Below are 18770 nucleotides of genomic sequence, written 5' to 3'. Positions count from 1 at the left end.
CATCCCTTCGGCTTAGGGTTCGACAGGCCTAGGGCGCCCCAGCCCTTAGGCTTTGCGAGTCCCAGGGCTGGGACGCCCCAGCCCTTCCGCTTAAGGCGCGACAGGCCTAGTTTGCCCCAGCCCTTAGGTTTTGGGAGCCCCAGACCTGTGGCACCCCAGCCCTTAGGTTTGGGTGTCCCAGGCCTGGTACGCCCCAGACCTTACGCTTTGGGAGCCCCATGCCTGGGGCGCCACAGCCCTTAGGATTTGGGGGCCCCAGGCTGGGACGCCTCAGCCCATAGGTTTTGGGAGCCCCAGGCCTGTGGCGCCCAGCCCTTAGGCTTTGGGAGCCACAGGCCTGGAGCGCCCCAGCACTTAGGCTTAGGGAGCCCCAGGCCTGGGGGGACCCAGCTCTTTGGCTTAGGGAGCCCCAGGCCTGGGGCGCCCCAGCCGTTTGGTTTTGGGTTACCCATACCTGGGGCGCCCCAACCCTTAGGTTTTGGGAGCCCCAAGCCTGGATCGCCCCAGCCCTTAGGCTTAGGGAGCCCCTGGCCTGGGGCTCCCCAGCCCTTAGGCTTTGGGAGCCCCAATCCTGGGTTGCCCTAGCCCTTAGGCTTTGGGAGCCCCAGGCCGGGGACTCCCCAGCCCTTAGGCTTAGGGAGCCCAAGGCCTGCGACGCCCCAGCCCTTAGGCTTTGGGAGCCCCAAGCCTCAAGCGCCCCACCCCTTAGGCTTAGGGAGCCCCAAGTTGGGGCGCCATAGCCCTTAGGCTTTGGGAGTCCAAGCCTGGGGCGCAGAAGCCCTTAGGCGTTGGGAGCCCAAGCCTGAAGCGCCCCAGCCCTTAGGCTTAAGGAGCCCCAGGCTGTGGCGACACAGCCCTTAGGCTTTGTGCGCCCCAGGCCTAGGGCGACCGAGCCCTTAGGCTTTTGGAGCCCCTGGCCTGGGGCGCCCCAGCCCTTAGGCTTTGGGAGCCCCAGGACTGAGGCACCCTAAACCTTTGGCTTTGGGAGCCCCAGGCCTAGGGCTCCCCAGCCCTTAGGCTTTGGGAGCCACAGGCCTGGGGAGCCCCAACCCTTAGACTTACGGGGCCTCTGGCCTGAGGCGCCACAGCCCTTTGTCTTAGGGAGCCCCAGACCTGGGGCGACCCAGCCCTTAGGCTTTGGGTGCTCCAGGCCTCATGCGCCCCAGCCCTTAGGCTGTGGGAGCTCCAGGCCTGTGGCGCCCTAGCCCTGAGGCTTTGGGAGCCCCAGGATGGGGGCACCCAGCCCTAAGGCATAGGGAGCCCATGGCCTGTGACGCCCCAGCCCTTAGGCTTCGGGAGCCCAAGGCCTGCGATGCCCCAGCCCTTAGGGTTTGGGAGCCCCAGGCCTGGGGCGCCCCAGCCCTTAGTCTTACGGAGCCCCAGGCCTGGGGCGCCACAGCCCTTAGGCTTCGGGAGCCCAAAGCCTGCGATGCCCCAGCCCTTAGGGTTTGGGAGCCCCAGGCCTGGGGCGCCCCAGCCCTTAGTCTTACGGAGCCCCAGGCCTGGGGCGCCACAGCCCTTAGGCTTTGGGTTCGACAGGCCTAGGGCGCCCCAGCCCTTAGGCTTTGCGAGTCCCAGGCCTGGGACGCCCCAGCCCTTCCGCTTAAGGCGCGACAGGCCTAGTTTGCCCCAGCCCTTAGGTTTTGGGAGCCCCAGGCCTGTCGCACCCCAGCCCTTAGGTTTGGGTGTCCCAGGCCTGGTACGCCCCAGCCCTTAGGTTTAGGGAGCCCCTGGCCTGGGGCGCCCCAGCCCTTAGGCTTTGGGAGCCTCAGGCCTGGGGCGCCCCAGCCCTTAGGCTTTGGGAGCCCCAGGCCAGGGGCGCCCCAGCCCTTAGGCTTCGGAAGCCCAAGACCTGCTTCGCCCCAGCCCTTAGGCGTGGGGGCCCCAGGGCTGGGGTGCCCCATCGCTTAGGCTTACGGAGCCACAGGCCTGGGGCGCCCCAGCCCTTAGGCTTTGGGAGCCCCAGGCTAGGGGCGCCCCAGCCCTTAGGCTTTGGGAGCCCAAGGCCTGCGACGCCCCAGCCCTTAGGCTTTGGGAGCCCCAAACCAGGGGCGCCCCAGCCCTTAGGCTTCGGGAGCCCAAGGCCTGCGACGCCCCAGCTCTTCGGCTTAGGGAGCCCTAGGCCTGGGGCGTCTCTGCCCTTAGGCTTTGGGAGCCCCAGGCCTGGGGGGCCCCAATCCTTAGGCTTAGGGAGCCCCAGTCCCGGGGCGCCCCAGCCCTTAGGCTTAGGGAGCCTCTGGCCTGGGGCGCCACAGCCCTTTGTTTTAGGGAGCCCCAGGCCTAGGGCGCCCCAACCCTTAGGTGTTGGGAGCCCCAGGCCTGGGGCGCCCCAACCCTTAGGATTTGGGTGCCCCAGGCCTGGGGTGCCCCAGCCCTTAGGCTTAGGGTGCTCCAGGCCTGTGGCGCCACAGCCATTAGGCTTTGGGAGCACCAGGCCTGGGGCACCCCCGCCCTTAGGTTTAGGGATCCCCTGGCCTGCGGTGCCCCAGCCCTTAGGCTTTGGGAGCCCCAGGCCTGGGGCGGCCCAGTGCTTAGGCTTTGGGAGCCCAAGGCCTGGAGCCACAGTTCTGGGGCACCCCAGCCCTTAGGCTTTGGGAGTCCCAGGACTGGGGCGTCCCCGCCCTTAGGTTTAGGGAGCCCCGGCCTTCGGAACCCCAGCCCTTAGGCTTTGGGAGCCGTAGGCCTGGTATTCCCCATCCCTTAGGCTTACGGAGCCCCGGGACTGGGGCGCCCCAGCCCTTAGGCTTAGGGAGCCTAAGGCCTGCGACGCCCCCCCTTAGGCTTTAGGAGCCCCAGGCCGGGGGCGCCCCAGCACTTAGGCTTACGGAGACCCAGGCCTGGGGCGCCAAAGTCCTTAGGCTTTGGGCGCCCCCAGGCCTAGGGTGCCCCAGTACTTCGGCTTAGGGAGCCCCAGGCCTGGGGCGCCCCAGCCCTTAGGCTTTGGGAGCCCCAGCCGGGGCGCCCCAGTCCTTAGACTTTGGGAGCCCCAGGCCTGGGGCGCCCAAGCGCTTAGGCTTTTGGAGCCCCACGCCTGGGGCGCCATAGCCCTTAGGCTTAGGGAGCCTCAGGCCTGGGGGCACCCAGCCCTTCGACTTAGGGTGCCCCAGGCCTGGGGCGTCCCAGCCCTTAGGCTTAGGGATCCCATACCCTGGGACGCCCCAGCCATTTGGCTTAGGGCACGACAGGACTCTGGCGCCCCAGCCCTTAGGCTTTGGGAGCCCCAGGCTTGGGGCACCCCAGCCCTTAGGCTTTGGGAGTCCCAGGCCTGGGGCGCCCCAGCCCTTAGGCTTTGGGAGCCCCAGGCCAGGTACGCCCCAGCCCTTAGGATAAGGGAGCCCCTGGCCTGGGGTGCCCCAGCCCTTAGGCTTTGGGAGCCCCAGGCTTGGGGCACCCTAGCCCTTAGGCTTTGGGAGCCCCAGCCGGGGCGCCCCACCCCTTAGACTTTGGGAGCCCCAGGCCTGGGGCGCCCGAGCGCTTAGGCTTTTGTAGCCCCAGGCCTGGGGCGCCATAGCCCTTATGCTTAGGGAGCCTCAGGCCTGGGGGCACACAGCCCTTAGGCTTAGAGATCCCATACCCTGTGACGCCCCAGCCCTTCGGCTTAGGGCACGACAGGACTAGGGCGCCCCAGCCCTTAGGCTTTGGGAGCCCCAGGCTTGGGGCACCCCAGCCCTTAGGCTTTGGGAGTCCCAGGCCTGGGGCGCCCCAGCCCTTAGGCTTTGGGAGCCCCAGGCCAGGTACGCCCCAGCCCTTAGGATAAGGGATCCCCTGGCCTGGGGCGCCCAAGCCCTTAGGCTTAGGGAGCCCAATCCTGCGATGCCCCAGCCCTTAGGCTTGGGAGCCCCAGGCCGGTGCGCCCCAGCCCTTAGGCTTTAGGGGCCCCAGGCCTGGGGCGCCCTAGCCCTTAGGATTTGGGAACCCCAGGCCTGGGGCGCTCCAGCCCTTACGCTTTGGGAGTCCCATGCCTGGGGCACCACAGCCCTTAGGATTTGGGAGACCCAGGCTGGGACGCCTCAGCCCATAGGTTTTGGGAGCCCCAGGCCTGTGGCGCCCAGCCCTTAGGCTTTGGGAGCCACAAGCCTGGGGCGCCCCAGCCCTTAGGCTTAGGGAGCCCCAGGCCTGGGCGGACCCAGCTCTTCGGCTTAGGGAGCCCCAGGCCTGGGGCATCCCAGGCCTTAGTCTTAGGGAGCCCCAGGCCTGGGGCGCCCCAGCCGTTAGGTTTTGGGTTTCCCAGACCTGGGGCGCCCCAACCCTTAGGTTTTGGGAGCCTCAAGCCTGGAACGCCCCAGCCCTTAGGCTTAGGGAGCCCCAGGCCGGGGACTCCCCAGCCCTTAGGCTTAGGGAGCCCAAGGCCTGCGACGCCCCAGTCCTTAGGCTCTGAAAGCCCCAAGCCTCAAGCGCCCCAGCCCTTAGGCTTAGGGAACCCCAGGTTGGGGCGCCATAGCCCTTAGGCTTTGGGAGTCCAAGCCTGGGGCGCACAAGCCCTTAGGCTTTGGGACTCCAAGCCTGAAGCGCCCCAGCCCATAGGCTTAAGGAGCCCCAGGCTGTGGTGCCCCAGCCCTTAGGCTTAGGGATCCCTGGTCTGGGGCGCCCCAGCCCTTAGGCTTTTGGAGCCCCTGGACGGGGCGCCCCAGCCCTTAGGATTTGGGAGCCCAAGCCTGGGGCGCACCAGCCCTTAGGCTTTGGGAGCCCAAGCCTGGGGAGCACCAGCCCTTAGACTTTGGGAGCCCCAGGCCTGGGGCGCCCCAGCCCTTAGGCTTTGGGAGCCCCAGGACTGAGGCACCCTAAACCTTTGTCTTTGGGAGCCCCAGGCCTAGGGCTCCCCAGCCCTTAGGCTTAGGGAGCCTCAGGCCTGGGGCGCCCCAACCCTCAGACTTAGGGGGCCTCTGGCCTGGGGCGCCACAGCCCTTTGTCTTAGGGAGCCCCAGACATGGGGCGCCCAGCCCTTAGGCTTTGGGAGCCCCAGCCCTTAGGCTGTGGGAGCTCTAGGCCTGTGGCGCCCCAGCCCTGAGGCTTTGGGAGCCCCAGGCCAGGGTGCACCCAGCCCTAAGGCATAGGGAGCCCATGGCCTGTGACGCCCCAGCCCTTAGGGTTCGGGAGCCCAAGGCCTGCGATGACCCAGCCCTTAGGGTTTGGGAGCCCCAGGCCTGGGGCGCCCCAGCCCTTAGTCTTACGGAGCCCCAGGCCTGGGGCCCCACAGCCCTTAGATTTAGGGGGCCTCTGGACTGGGGGGGCCACAGCCCTTTGTCTTAGGGAGCCCCAGACCTGGGGCACCACAGCCCTTAGGCTGTGGGAGCTTCAGGCCTGTGGCGCCCCAGCCCTTAGGCTTCGGGAGCCCAAGGCCTGCGATGCCCCAGCCCTTAGGCTTTGGGCGCCCCAGGCCTAGGGCGCCCCAGCCCTTCGGCTTAGGGAGCCCCAGGCCTGGGGCCCCCCAGCCCTTAGTTTTAGGGAGCCCCTGGCCTGGGGCGCCTCAGCCCTTAGTCTTTGGGAGCCCCAGCCGGGACGCCACAGCCCTTAGGCTTTGGAAGCCCCAGGCCTGGGGCACCCCAGGACTTAGGCTTTGGGAGCCCCACGCCTGGGGCGCCCCAGCCCTTAGGCTTAGGGAGCCCCAGGCCTGGGGGCACCCAACCTTTCGGAGCCCTAGGCCTGTGGCTTCCCAGCCCTTACGCATAGGGAGCCCCAGGCTTGGGGCGCCCCAGCCCTTAGGCTTAGGGAGCCTCAGGCCTGGGGCGCCCCAACCCTTAGACTTAGGGGGCCTCTGGCCTGGGGCGCCACAGCCCTTTGTCTTAGGGAGCCCCAGACATGGGGCGCCCAGCCCTTAGGCTTTGGGAGCCCCAGCCCTTTGGCTGTGGGAGCTCTAGGCCTGTGGCGCCCCAGCCCTGAGGCTTTGGGAGCCCCAGGCCAGGGTGCACCCAGCCCTAAGGCATAGGGAGCCCATGGCCTGTGACGCCCCAGCCCTTAGTGTCGGGAGCCCAAGGCCTGCGATGACCCAGCCCTTAGGGTTTGGTAACCCCAGGCCTGGGGCGCCCCAGCCCTTAGTCTTACGGAGCCCCAGGCCTGGGGCCCCACAGCCCTTAGACTTAGGGGGCCTCTGGCCTGGGGGGCCACAGCCCTTTGTCTTAGGGAGCCCCAGACCTGGGGCACCACAGCCCTTAGGTTGTGGGAGCTTCAGGCCTGTGGCGCCCCAGCCCTTAGGCTTCGGGAGCCCAAGGCCTGCGATGCCCCAGCCCTTAGGCTTTGGGCGCCCCAGGCCTAGGGCGCCCCAGCCCTTCGGCTTAGGGAGCCTCAGGCCTGGGGCGCCCCAACCCTTAGACTTAGGGGGCCTCTGGCCTGGGGCGCCACAGCCCTTTGTCTTAGGGAGCCCCAGACATGGGGCGCCCAGCCCTTAGGCTTTGGGAGCCCCAGCCCTTAGGCTGTGGGAGCTCTAGGCCTGTGGCGCCCCAGCCCTGAGGCTTTGGGAGCCCCAGGCCAGGGTGCACCCAGCCCTAAGGCATAGGGAGCCCATGGCCTGTGACGCCCCAGCCCTTAGGGTTCGGGAGCCCAAGGCCTGCGATGACCCAGCCCTTAGGGTTTGGGAGCCCCAGGCCTGGGGCCCCACAGCCCTTAGACTTAGGGGGCCTCTGGACTGGGGGGCCACAGCCCTTTGTCTTAGGGAGCCCCAGACCTGGGGCACCACAGCCCTTAGGCTGTGGGAGCTTCAGGCCTGTGGCGCCCCAGCCCTTAGGCTTCGGGAGCCCAAGGCCTGCGATGCCCCAGCCCTTAGGCTTTGGGCGCCCCAGGCCTAGGGCGCCCCAGCCCTTCGGCTTAGGGAGCCCCAGGCCTGGGGCCCCCCAGCCCTTAGTTTTAGGGAGCCCCTGGCCTGGGGCGCCTCAGCCCTTAGTCTTTGGGAGCCCCAGCCGGGACGCCACAGCCCTTAGGCTTTGGAAGCCCCAGGCCTGGGGCACCCCAGGACTTAGGCTTTGGGAGCCCCACGCCTGGGGCGCCCCAGCCCTTAGGCTTAGGGAGCCCCAGGCCTGGGGGCACCCAACCTTTCGGAGCCCCAGGCCTGTGGCTTCCCAGCCCTTACGCATAGGGAGCCCCAGGCTTGGGGCGCCCCAGCCCTTAGGCTTAGGGAGCCTCAGGCCTGGGGCGCCCCAACCCTTAGACTTAGGGGGCCTCTGGCCTGGGGCGCCACAGCCCTTTGTCTTAGGGAGCCCCAGACATGGGGCGCCCAGCCCTTAGGCTTTGGGAGCCCCAGCCCTTTGGCTGTGGGAGCTCTAGGCCTGTGGCGCCCCAGCCCTGAGGCTTTGGGAGCCCCAGGCCAGGGTGCACCCAGCCCTAAGGCATAGGGAGCCCATGGCCTGTGACGCCCCAGCCCTTAGGGTCGGGAGCCCAAGGCCTGCGATGACCCAGCCCTTAGGGTTTGGGAGCCCCAGGCCTGGGGCGCCCCAGCCCTTAGTCTTACGGAGCCCCAGGCCTGGGGCCCCACAGCCCTTAGACTTAGGGGGCCTCTGGCCTGGGGGGCCACAGCCCTTTGTCTTAGGGAGCCCCAGACCTGGGGCACCACAGCCCTTAGGTTGTGGGAGCTTCAGGCCTGTGGCGCCCCAGCCCTTAGGCTTCGGGAGCCCAAGGCCTGCGATGCCCCAGCCCTTAGGCTTTGGGCGCCCCAGGCCTAGGGCGCCCCAGCCCTTCGGCTTAGGGAGCCCCAGGCCTGGGGCCCCCCAGCCCTTAGTTTTAGGGAGCCCCTGGCCTGGGGCGCCTCAGCCCTTAGTCTTTGGGAGCCCCAGCCGGGACGCCACAGCCCTTAGGCTTTGGAAGCCCCAGGCCTGGGGCGCCCCAGCCCTTAGGATTAGGGAGCCCCAGGCCTGGGGGCACCCAACCTTTCGGAGCCCCAGGCCTGTGGCTTCCCAGCCCTTACGCATAGGGAGCCCCAGGCTTGGGGCGCCCCAGCCCTTAGGCTTAGGGAGTCCATGGCCTGAAATGCCTCAGCCATTTGGCTTAGGGCGCGACAGGCCTAGGGCGCCCCATCCCTTAGGCCTTTGGAGCCCCAGGAATGGGGCACCCCAGCCCTTAGGTTTTGGGAGCCCCAGGCCTGGGGCGACCCAGCCCTTAGGATTTGGGAGCCCCAGGCCTGGGCGCCCCCGCCCTTAGGATTTGGGAGCCCAAGGCCTAGGGCGCCCCAGCCCTTAGGCTTAGGGAGCTCAAGGCCTGCGACGCCCCAGCCCTTAGGCTTCGGGAGCCCAAGGCCTGCGACCCCCCAGCCCTTAGGCTTTGGGAGCCCCAGGCCTGTGGCACCGCAGCCCTTAGGTTTGGGAGTCCCAGGCCTGGTATGCCCCAGCCCTTAGGTTTAGGGAGCACCTGGCCTGGGGAGCCCCAGCCCTTAGGCTTTGGGAGCCCCAGGCCTGGGGCGCCCCAGCCCTTAGGCTTTGGGAGCCCCAGGCCTGGGACGCCCCAGCCCTTAGGGTTTGGGAGCCCCAGGCCAGGGGCGCCCAAGCCCTTAGGCTTCGGAAGCCCAAGACCTGCGACGCCCCAGCCCTTAGGCTTTGGGGGCCCCAGGGCTGGGGTGCCCCATCCCTTAGGCTTACGGAGCCCCAGGCCTGGGTAGCCCCAGCCCTTAGGTTTTGGGAGCCCCAGGCCTGGGGCGCCCCAGCCCTTAGGCTTCGGGAGCCCAAGGCCTGCGACGCCCCAGCCCTTCGGCTTAGGGAGCCCCAGGCCAGGGGGGACCCAGCTCTTCGGCTTAGGGAGCCCCATTCCTGAGTCGTACCTGCCCTTAGGCTTAGGGAGCCCATGGCCTGGGACGCCCCAGCCCTTCGGCTTAGGGCGCGACAGTCCAAGGGCGCCCCAGACCTTCGGCATAGGGAGCCCCAGGCCTGGTACGCCCCATCCCTTAGGCTTAGGGAGCCCCAGGCCTGGCGCGCCCCAGCCCTTAGGCTTTGGGAGCCCAAGCCTGGGGCCCCCAAGCCCTTAGGCATTGGGAGGCCCAGGTCTGCGGCGCCCCAGCACTTAGACTGGGAGCCCTAGCCCTGGGGCACCCCAGCCCTTAGGCTTTGGGAGCCCAAGCCCTGGGAGCCCCAGCACTTAGTCTTTGGAAGTCCCAGGCCTGGGGCGCCCCAGCCCTTAGGCTTAGGGAGCCCCCGGCCTGGGGCGCCCCAGCCCTTAGGCTTTGGGAGCCCCAGGCCTGGGGCGCCCCAACCCTTAGGTTTTGGGAGCCCCAGGCCAGTGGCGCCCCAGCCCTTTGGCTTCGGGAGCCCAAGGCCTGCGACGCCCCAGCCCTTCGGCTTAGGGAGCCCCAGGCCTTGGGCGCCCCAGCCCTTAGGTTTAGGGAGCCCCTGGCCTGGGGCGCCTCAGCCCTTAGGCTTTGGGAACCCCATCGGGGCTCCCCAGTCCTTAGGCTTTGGGAGCCCCACGTCTGGGGCGCCCCAGCCCTTAAGCTTAGGGAGCCCCAGGCCTGGGGGGACCCAGCTCTTCGGATTAGGGAGCCCCAGGCCTGAGTCGTCCCTGCCCTTAGGTTTAGGGAGCCCATGGCCTGGGACGCCCCAGCCCTTCGGCTTAGGGCTCGACAGTCCTAGGGCGCCCCAGCCCTTCGGCATAGGGAGCCCCAGGCCTGGTACGCCCCATCCCTTAGGCTTAGGGAGCCCCAGGCCTGGCGCGCCTCAGCCCTTAGGCTTTGGGAGCCCAAGCCTGGGGCCCCCAAGCTCTTAGGCTTTGGGAGCCCAAGCCCTGGGGCACCCCAGCTCTTAGGCTTTGGGAGCTCCAGGCAGGGGGCGCCCCAGCCCTTAGGTTTTGGGAGCCCCAGTCTAGGGGTGCCCCAGCCCTTAGGCTTTGGAAGGCCCAGGTCTGCGGCGTCCCGGACCTTAGGCTTAGGGAGCCCCAGGCCTGGAGTTCCCTGCCCTTAGGCTTAGGAAGCCCCAGGCGTGGGGCGCCCCAGCCCTTGGGCTTTTGGAGCTCCAGACTTGGGGCACTCCAGCCTTTTGGCTTAGGGAGCCCCAGGACTGGGAAGCACCAGCCCTTAGGCTTTGGGAGCCCCAGGCCTGTGGCGCTCCAGCCCTTAGGCTTAGGGAGCCCAGGTCTTGGACGCCCCAGCCGTAGGCTTAGGGAGCCCCAGTTTGGGGCACTACAGCCTTTAGGCTTAAGCAGGCCCAGGTTTGGGGCGCCGCAGCCCTTAGGATTTGGGAGCTCCAACCCTGGGGCACCCCAGCCCTTAGGCTTAGGGAGCCCCACGCCTTGGGCGCCCCAGCCCTTAGGCTTAGGGAGATTCTGGCCTGGGGTGCCACAGCCCTTAGGATTTGGGAGCCCCAGGCCTGGGGCGCCCAAGCCTTTAGGCTTTAGGTGCCCCAGGCTTGGGGCGCCCCAACCCTTAGGCTTTGGAGCTTCAGGCCTGTGGCGCCCCAGAACTTAGGCTTTGGGAGCCCCAAGCCTGGGGGCACCCAGCCTTTAGGCTTAGGGAGCCCATGGCCTGGGACGCCCCAGCCCTTCGGCTTAGGGTTCGACAGGCCTTGGGCGCCCCAGTCCTTAGGCTTTGCGAGTCCCAGGCCTGGGACGCCCCAGCCCTTCCGCTTAAGGCGCGACAGGCCTAGGTTGCCCCAGCCCTTAGGTTTTGGGAGCCCCAGGCCTGTGGCACCCCAGCCCTTAGGTTTGGGTGTCCCAGGCCTGGTACGCCCCAGCCCTTAGGTTTAGGGAGCCCCTGGCCTGGGGCGCCCCAGCCCTTAGGCTTTGGGAGCCCCAGGCCTGGGGCGCCCCAGTCCTTAGGCTGGGAGCCCCAGGCCTGGGGCGCCCCAGCCCTTAGGCTTGGGAGCCCCAGGCCAGGGGCGCCCCAGCCCTTAGGCTTCGGAAGCCCAAGACCTGCTTCGCCCCAGCCCTTAGGCGTGGGGGCCCCAGGGCTGGGGTGCCCCATCGCTTAGGCTTACGGAGCCACAGGCCTGGGGCGCCCCAGCCCTTAGGCTTTGGGAGCCCCAGGCTAGGGGCGCCCCAGCCCTTAGGCTTTGGGAGCCCAAGGCCTGCGACGCCTCAGCCCTTCGGCTTAGGGAGCCCCAGGCCTGGGCGGCCCCAGCCCTTAGGCTTTGGGAGCCCCAAACCAGGGGCGCCCCAGCCCTTAGGCTTCGGGAGCCCAAGGCCTGCGACGCCCCAGCCCTTCGGCTTAGGGAGCCCTAGGCCTGGGGCGCCTCTGCCCTTAGGCTTTGGGAGCCCCAGGCCTGGGGGGCCCCAACCCTTAGGCTTAGGGAGCCCCAGTCCCGGGGCGCCCCAGCCCTTAGGCTTAGGGAGCCTCTGGCCTGGGGCGCCACAGCCCTTTGTTTTAGGGTGCCCCAGGCCTTAGGCGTTGGGAGCTCCAGGCCTGGGGCGCCCCAACCCTTAGGCTTTGGGTGCCCCAGGCCTGGGGTGCCCCAGCCCTTAGGCTTTGGGAGCTCCAGGCCTGTGGCTCCACAGCCATTAGGCTTTGGGAGCCCCAGGCCTGGGGCGCCCCCGCCCTTAGGTTTAGGGATCCCCTGGCCTGCGGTGCCCCAGCCCTTAGGCTTTGGGAGCCCCAGGCCTGGGGCGCCCCAGTGCTTAGGCTTTGGGAGCCCAAGGCCTGGAGCCCCAGTCCTGGGGCACCCCAGCCCTTAGGCTTTGGGAGTCCCAGGACTGGGGCGTCCCCGCCCTTAGGTTTAGGGAGCCCCGGCCTTCGGAACCCCAGCCCGTAGGCTTTGGGAGCCGTAGGCCTGGTATGCCCCAGCCCTTAGACTTAGGGAGCCCCTGGACTGGGGCGCCCCAGCCCTTAGGCTTAGGGAGCCTAAGGCCTGCGACGCACCCCCTTAGGCTTTGGAAGCCCCAGGCCGGGGGCGCCCCAGCCCTTAGGCTTAGGGAGCCCCAGGCCTGGGGCTCCCCAGCCCTTAGGCTTAGGGATCCCATACTCTGGGACGCCCCAGCCATTTGGCTTAGCGCACGACAGGACTAGGGCGCCCCAGCCCTTAGGCTTTGGGAGCCCCAGACTTGGGGCACCCCAGCCCTTAGGCTTTGGGAGTCCCAGGCCTGGGGCGCCCCAGCCCTTAGGCTTTGGGAGCCCCAGGCCAGGTACGCCCCAGCACTTAGGATAAGGGAGCCCCTGGCCTGGGGTGCCCCAGCCTTTAGGCTTTGGGAGCCCCAGGCTTGGGGAACCCCAGCCCTTAGGCTTTGGGGGCCCCAGCTGGGGCGCCCCAGCCCTTAGACTTTGGGAGCACCAGGCCTGGGGCGCCCAAGCGCTTAGGCTTTTGGAGCCCCACGCCTGGGGCGCCACAGCCCTTAGGCTTAGGGAGCCTCAGGCCTGGGGGCACACAGCCCTTCGACTTAGGGTGATCCAGGCCTGGGGCGTCCCAGCCCTTAGGCTTAGGGCACGACAGGACTAGGGCGCCCCAGCCCTTAGGCTTTGGGAGCCCCAGGCTTGGGGCACCCCAGCCCTTAGGCTTTGGGAGTCCCAGGCCAGGTACGCCCCAGCCCTTAGGATAAGGGAGCCCCTGGCCTGGGGCGCCCCAACCCTTAGGCTTAGGGAGCCCAATCCTGCGATGCCCCAGCCCTTAGGCTTTGGGGCCCCAGGCCGGGGACTCCCCAGCCCTTAGGCTTAGGGAGCCCAAGGCCTGCGACGCCCCAGCCCTTAGGCTCTGAAAGCCCCAAGCCTCAAGAGCCCCAGCCCTTAGGCTTTGGGAGCCCCAATCCTGGGTTGCCCCAGCCCTTAGGCTTTGGGGGCCCCAGGCCGGGGACTCCCCAGCCCTTAGGCTTAGGGAGCCCAAGGCCTGCGACGCCCCAGCTCTTAGGCTCTGAAAGCCCCAAGGCTCAAGAGCCCCAGCCCTTAGGCTTAGGGAACCCCAGGTTGGGGCGCCATAACCCTTAGGCTTTGGGAGTCCAAGCCTGAAGCGCCCCAGCCCATAGGCTTAAGGAGTCCAAGGCTGTGGCGCCACAGCCCTTAGGCTTTTGGCGCCCCAGGCCTAGGGCGCCCGAGCCCTTCGGCATAGGAAGTACCAGGCCTGGGGTGCCCCAGCCCTTAGGCTTAGGGATCCCTGGCCTGGGGCGCCCCAGCCCTTAGGCTTTTGGAGCCCCTGGCCGGGGCGCCCCAGCCCTTAGGCTTTGGGAGCCCAAGCCTGGGGCGCACCAGCCCTTAGGCTTTGGGAGCCCAAGCCTGGGGCTCCCCAGCCCTTAGGCTTTGGGAGCCCCAGGCCTGGGGCGCCCCAGCCCTTAGGCTTTGGGAGCCCCAGGACTGAGGCACCCTAAACCTTTGTCTTTGGGAGCCCCAGGCCTAGGGCTCCCCAGCCCTTAGGCTTAGGGAGCCACAGGCCTGGGGCACCCCAACCCTTAGACTTAGGGGGCCTCTGGCCTGGGGCGCCACAGCCCTTTGTCTTAGGTAGCCCCAGACATGGGGCGCCCAGCCCTTAGGCTTTGGGAGCCCCAGGCCTGGGGAGCCCCAGCCCTTAGGCTGTGGGAGCTCCAGGCCTGTGGCGCCCGAGCCCTGAGGCTTTGGGAGCCCCAGGCCAGGGTGCACCCAGCCCTAAGGCATAGGGAGCCCATGGCCTGTGACGCCCCAGCCCTTAGGGTTCGGGAGCCCAAGGCCTGCGATGCCCCAGCCCTTAGGGTTTGGGAGCCCCAGGCCTGGGGCGCCCCAGCCCTTAGTTTACGGAGCCCCAGGCCTGGGGCCCCACAGCCCTTAGACTTAGGGGGCCTCTGGCCTGGGGCGCCACAGCCCTTTGACTTAGGGAGCCCCAGACCTGGGGCACCACAGCCCTTAGGCTTTGGGAGCCCTAGGCCTTTGGCGCCCCAGCCCTTAGGCTTTGGGTGCCCCAGGCCTGGGGCGCCCCAGCCCTTAGGCTGTGGGAGCTCCAGGCCTGTGGCGCCCCAGCCCTTAGGCCTTTGGAGCCCCAGGAATGGGGCACCCCAGCCCTTAGGTTTTGGGAGCCCCAGGCCTGGGGCGACCCAGCCCTTAGGATTTGGGAGCCCTAGGCCTGGGGCGCCCCCGCCCTTAGGATTTGGGAGCCCAAGGCCTGGGGCGCCCCAGCCCTTAGGCTTAGCGAGCTCAAGGCCTGCGACGCCCAGCCCTTAGGCTTCGGGAGCCCAAGGCCTGCGACGTCCCAGCCCTTAGGCTTTGGGAGCCCCAGGTCTGTGGCACCGCAGCCCTTAGGTTTGGGAGTCCCAGGCCTGGTACGCCCCAGCCCTTAGGTTTAGGGAGCACCTGGCCTGGGGAGCCCCAGCCCTTAGGCTTTGGGAGCCCCAGGCCAGGGGCGCCCCAGCCCTTAGGCTTTGGGAGCCCCAGGCCTGGGACGCCCCAGCCCTTAGGGTTTGGGAGCCTCAGGCCAGGGGCGCCCAAGCCCTTAGGCTTCGGAAGCCCAAGACCTGCGACGCCCCAGCCCTTAGGCTTTGGGGGCCCCAGGGCTGGGGCGCCCCATCCCTTAGGCTTCCGGAGCCCCAGGCCTGGGGCACCCCAGCCCTTAGGTTTTGGGAGCCCCAGGCCAGGGGCGCCCCAGACCTTAGGCTTCGGGAGCCCAAGGCCTGCGACGCCCCAGCCCTTCGGCTTAGGGAGCCCCAGGCCTGGGGCGCCCCAGCCCTTAGGTTTAGGGAGCTCCTGGCCTGGGGCGCCTCAGCCCGTAGGCTTTGGGAGCCCCATCGGGGTGCCCCAGCCCTTAGGCTTTGGGAGCCCCAGGCCTGTGGCGTCCCAGCGCTTAGGCTTTGGGAGCCCCACGTCTGGGGCGCCCAGCCCTTAGGCTTTGGGAGCCCCAGGCCTGGGGGTACCCAGCTCTTCGGCTTAGGGAGCCCCAGGCCTGAGTCGTCCCTGCCCTTAGGCTTAGGGAGCCCATGGCCTGGGACGCCCCAGCCCTTCAGCTTAGGGCGCGACAGTCCTAGGGCGCCCAAGCCCTTCGGCATAGGGAGCCCCAGGCCTGGTACGCCCCATCCCTTAGGCTTAGGGAGCCCCAGGCCTGGCACACCCCAGCCCTTAGGCTTTGGGAGCCCAAGCCTGGGGCCCCCAAGCCCTTAGGCATTGGGAGGCCCATGTCTGCGGCACCCCAGCCCTTAGACTGGAAGCCCTAGCCCTGGGGCACCCCAGCCCTTAGGCTTTGGGAGCCCAAGCCCTGGGCGCCCCAGCACTTAGTCTTTGGAAGTCCCAGGCCTGGGGCGCCCCAGCCCTTAGGCTGTGGGAGCTCCAGGCCAGTGGCGCCCCAGCCCTTAGGCTTTGGGTGTCCCAGGCCTGGGGCGCCCAGCCCTTAGGCTGTGGGAGCTCCAGGCCTGTGGCGCCCAAGCCCTGAAGCTTTGGGAGCCGCAGGCCTGGGGGCACCAAGCCCTAAGGCATAGGGAGCCCATGGCCTATGACGCCCCAGCCCTTAGGCTTCGGGAGCCCAAGGCCTGCGATGCCCCAGCCCTTAGGGTTTGGGAGCCCCAGGCCTGGGGCGCCCCAGCCCTTAGTCTTACGGAGCCCCAGGCCTGGGGGGCCACAGACCTTAGGCTTTGGGTGCCCCAGGCTTAGGGTGCCCCAGCCCTTCGGCTTAGGGAGCCCCTGGCCTGGGGCGCCTCAGCCCTTAGGCTTTGGGAGCCCCAGCTGGGGCGCCACAGCCCATAGGATTTGGGAGCCCCAGGCCTGGGGCGCCCCAGCGCTTAGGCTTTGGGAGCCCCACGCCTGGGGCGCCCCAGCCCTTAGGCTTAGGGGGCCGGAGGCCTGTGGACACCCAGCCTTTCGGAGCCCCAGGCCTGGGGCTTCCCAGCATTTAGGCATAGGGAGCCCCAGGCCTGGGGCGCCCCAGCCCTTAGGCTTAGGGAGTCCATGGCCTGAAACGCCCCAGCCATTTGGCTTAGGGCGCGACAGGCCTAGGGCGCCCCAGCCATTAGGCTTTGGGAGCCCCAGGAATGGGGCACCCCAGCCCTTAGGTTTTGGGAGCCCCAGGCCTGGGGCGCCCCCGCCCTTAGGCTTTGGGAGCCCCAGGCCTGGGGTGCCCCCGCCCTTAGGATTTGGGAGCCCAAGGCCTGGGGCGCTCCAGCCCTTAGGCTTAGGGAGCTCAAGGCCTGCGACGCCCCAGCCCGTAGGCTTCGGGAGCCCAAGGCCTGCGACGCCCCAGCCCTTAGGCTTTGGGAGCCCCAGGCCTGTGGCACCCCAGCCCTTAGGTTTGGGAGTCCCAGGCATGGTATGCCCCAGCCCTTAGGTTTAGGGAGCCCCAGGCCTGTGGCGCCCCAGCCCTTAGGTTTTGGGAGCCCCAGGCCAGGGGTTCCCCAGCCCTTAGGCTTCGGGAGCACAAGGCCTGCGACGCCCCAGCCCTTCGGCTTAGGGAGCCCCAGGCCTGGGGCTCCCCAGCCCTTAGGTTTAGGGAGCTGCTGGCCTGGGGCGCCTCAGCCCTTAGGCTTTGGGAGCCCCATCGGGGCGCCCCAGCCCTTAGGCTTTGGGAGCCCCATGTCTGGGGCGCCCCAGCGCTTAGTCTTAGGGAGCCCCAGGCTGGGGGGACCCAGCTCATCGGCTTAGGAGCCCCAGGCCTGAGTCGTCCCTGCCCTTAGGCTTAGGCAACCCATGGCCTGGGACGCCCCAGCCCTTTGGCTTAGGGCTCGACAGTCCTAGGGCGCCACAGCCCTTCGGCATAGGGAGCCCCAGGCCTGGAACGCCCCATCCCTTAGGCTTAGGGAGCCCCAGGCCTTGCGCGCCTCAGCCCTTAGGCTTTGGGAGCCCAAGCCTAGGGCCCCCAAGCCCTTAGGCTTTGGGAGGCCCAGGTCTGCGGCGCCCCAGCCCTTAGACTGGGAGCCCTAGCCCTGGGGCACCCCAGCCCTTAGGCTTTGGGAGCGCAAGCCCTGGGCGCCCCTTCACTTAGGCTTTGGAAGTCCCAGGCCTGGGGCGCCCCAGCCCTTAGGCTTAGGTAGCCCCAGCCCTGGAAAACCCCAGCTCTTAGATTTTGGGAGCCCCAGGCAGGGGGCGCCCCAGCCCTTAGGCTTTGGGAGCCCCAGTCTAGGGGTGCCCCAGCCCTTAGGCTTTGGAAGGCCCAGGTCTGCGGCGCCCCGGCCCTTAGGCTTAGGGAGCCCCAGGCCTGGGGCGCCCTGCCCTTAGGCTTAGGAAGCCCCAGGCCTGGGGCGCCCCAGACCTTAGGCTTTGGGTGGCCCAGGTCTGTGGCGCCCCAGCCCTTAGACTGGGAGCCCTAGCCCTGGGGCACTCCAGCCCTTACGCTTTGGAAGTCACAGGCCTGTGGAGCCCCAGCCCTTAGGCTTAGGTAGCCCCAGCCCTGGGGCACCCCAGCTCTTTGACTTTGGGAGCCCCAGGCAGGGGGCGCCCCAGCCCTTAGGCTTTGGGAGCCCCAGTCTAGGGGTGCCCCAGCCCTTAGGCTTTGGAAGTCCCAGGTCTGCGGCGCCCTGGCCCTTAGGCTTTGGGAACCCCAGGCCTGGGGCGCCCTGCCCTTAGGCTTAGGAAGCCCCAGTCCTGGGGCGTTCCAACCCTTAGGCTTAGGGAGCCCCAGCCCTGGGCGCCCCAGCTCTTAGGCTTAGGGAGCCCCAGGCCTGGGGCGCCCCAGCCCTTGGGCTTTTGGAGCTCCAGACTTGGGGCACTCCAGCCTTTTGGCTTAGGGAGCCCCAGGACTGGGAAGCACCAGCCCTTAGGCTTTTGGAGCCCCAGGCCTGTGGCGCCCCAGCCCTTAGGCTTAGGGAGTCCCAGGTCTTGGGCGCCCCAGCCGTAGGCTTAGGGAGCCCCAGGTTGGGGCGCTACAGCCTTTAGGCTTAAGGAGGCCCAGGCTTGGGGCGCCGCAGCCCTTAGGATTTGGGAGCTCCAACCCTGGGGCACCCCAGCCCTTAGGCTTAGGGAGCCCCATGCCTTGGGCGCCCAGCCCTTAGGCTTAGGGAGCCACTGGCCTGGGGTGCCACAGCCCTTAGGACTTGGGAGCCCCAGGCTTGGGGCGCCCCAACCCTTAGGCTTTGGGAGCTTCAGGCCTGTGGCGCCCCAGCCCTTATGCTTTGGGAGCCCCAGGCCTGGGGGCACCCAGCCCTTAGGCTTTGGGAGCCCCAGGTCTGGGGCACCGTGCCCTTAGGATTAGGAAGCCCCAGTCCTGGGGCTGTCAAACCCTTAGGCTTAGGGAGCCCCAGCCCTGGGCGCCCCAGCTCTTAGGCTTAGGGAGCCCCAGGCCTGGGGCGCCCCAGCCCTTGGGCTTTGGGAGCTGCAGGCCGGGGGCACTCCAGCCTTTTGGCTTAGGGAGCCCCAGGACTGGGAAGCACCAGCCTTTAGGCTTTGGGAGCCCCAGGCCTGTGGCGCCCCAGCCCTTAGGCTTAGGGAGCCCCAGGTCTTGGGCGCCACAGCCGTAGGCTTAGGGAGCCCCAGGTTGGGGCGCTACAGCCTTTAGGTTTTGGGTTTCCCAAACCTGGGGGGCCCCAACCCTTAGGTTTTGGGAGCCCCTGACCTGGAACGCCCCAGCCCTTAGGCTTAGTGAGCCCCTTGCCTGGGGCGTCCCAGCCCTTAGGCTTTGGGAGCCCCAATCCTGGGGTGCCCCAGCCCTTAGGCTTTGGGAGCTCCAGGCCTGGGACTCCCCAGCCCTTAGGCTTAGGGAGCCCAAGGCCTGCGACGTCCCAGCCCTTAGGCTTTGGGAGCCCCAAGCCTCAAGCGCCACAGCCCTTAGGCTTTGGGCGCCCCAGGCTGGGGCGCCATAGCCCTTCGGCATAGGGAGTACCAGACCTGGGGTGCCCCAGCCCTTAGGCTTAGGGATCCCTGGCCTGGGGCGCCCCAGCCCTTAGGCTTTTGGAGCCCCTGGCCAGGGCGCCCCAGCCCTTAGACTTTGGGAGCCCCAGGCCTGGGGCACCCCAGCCCTTAGGTTTTGGGAGCCCAAGCCTGGGGCGCCCCAGCCCTTAGG

Source organism: Tenrec ecaudatus, chromosome 6 (genome assembly GCF_050624435.1).
Source record: "Tenrec ecaudatus isolate mTenEca1 chromosome 6, mTenEca1.hap1, whole genome shotgun sequence".
NCBI classification, from domain to species: domain Eukaryota; kingdom Metazoa; phylum Chordata; class Mammalia; order Afrosoricida; family Tenrecidae; genus Tenrec; species Tenrec ecaudatus.
Note: the sequence above shows the minus strand (reverse complement) of the source record.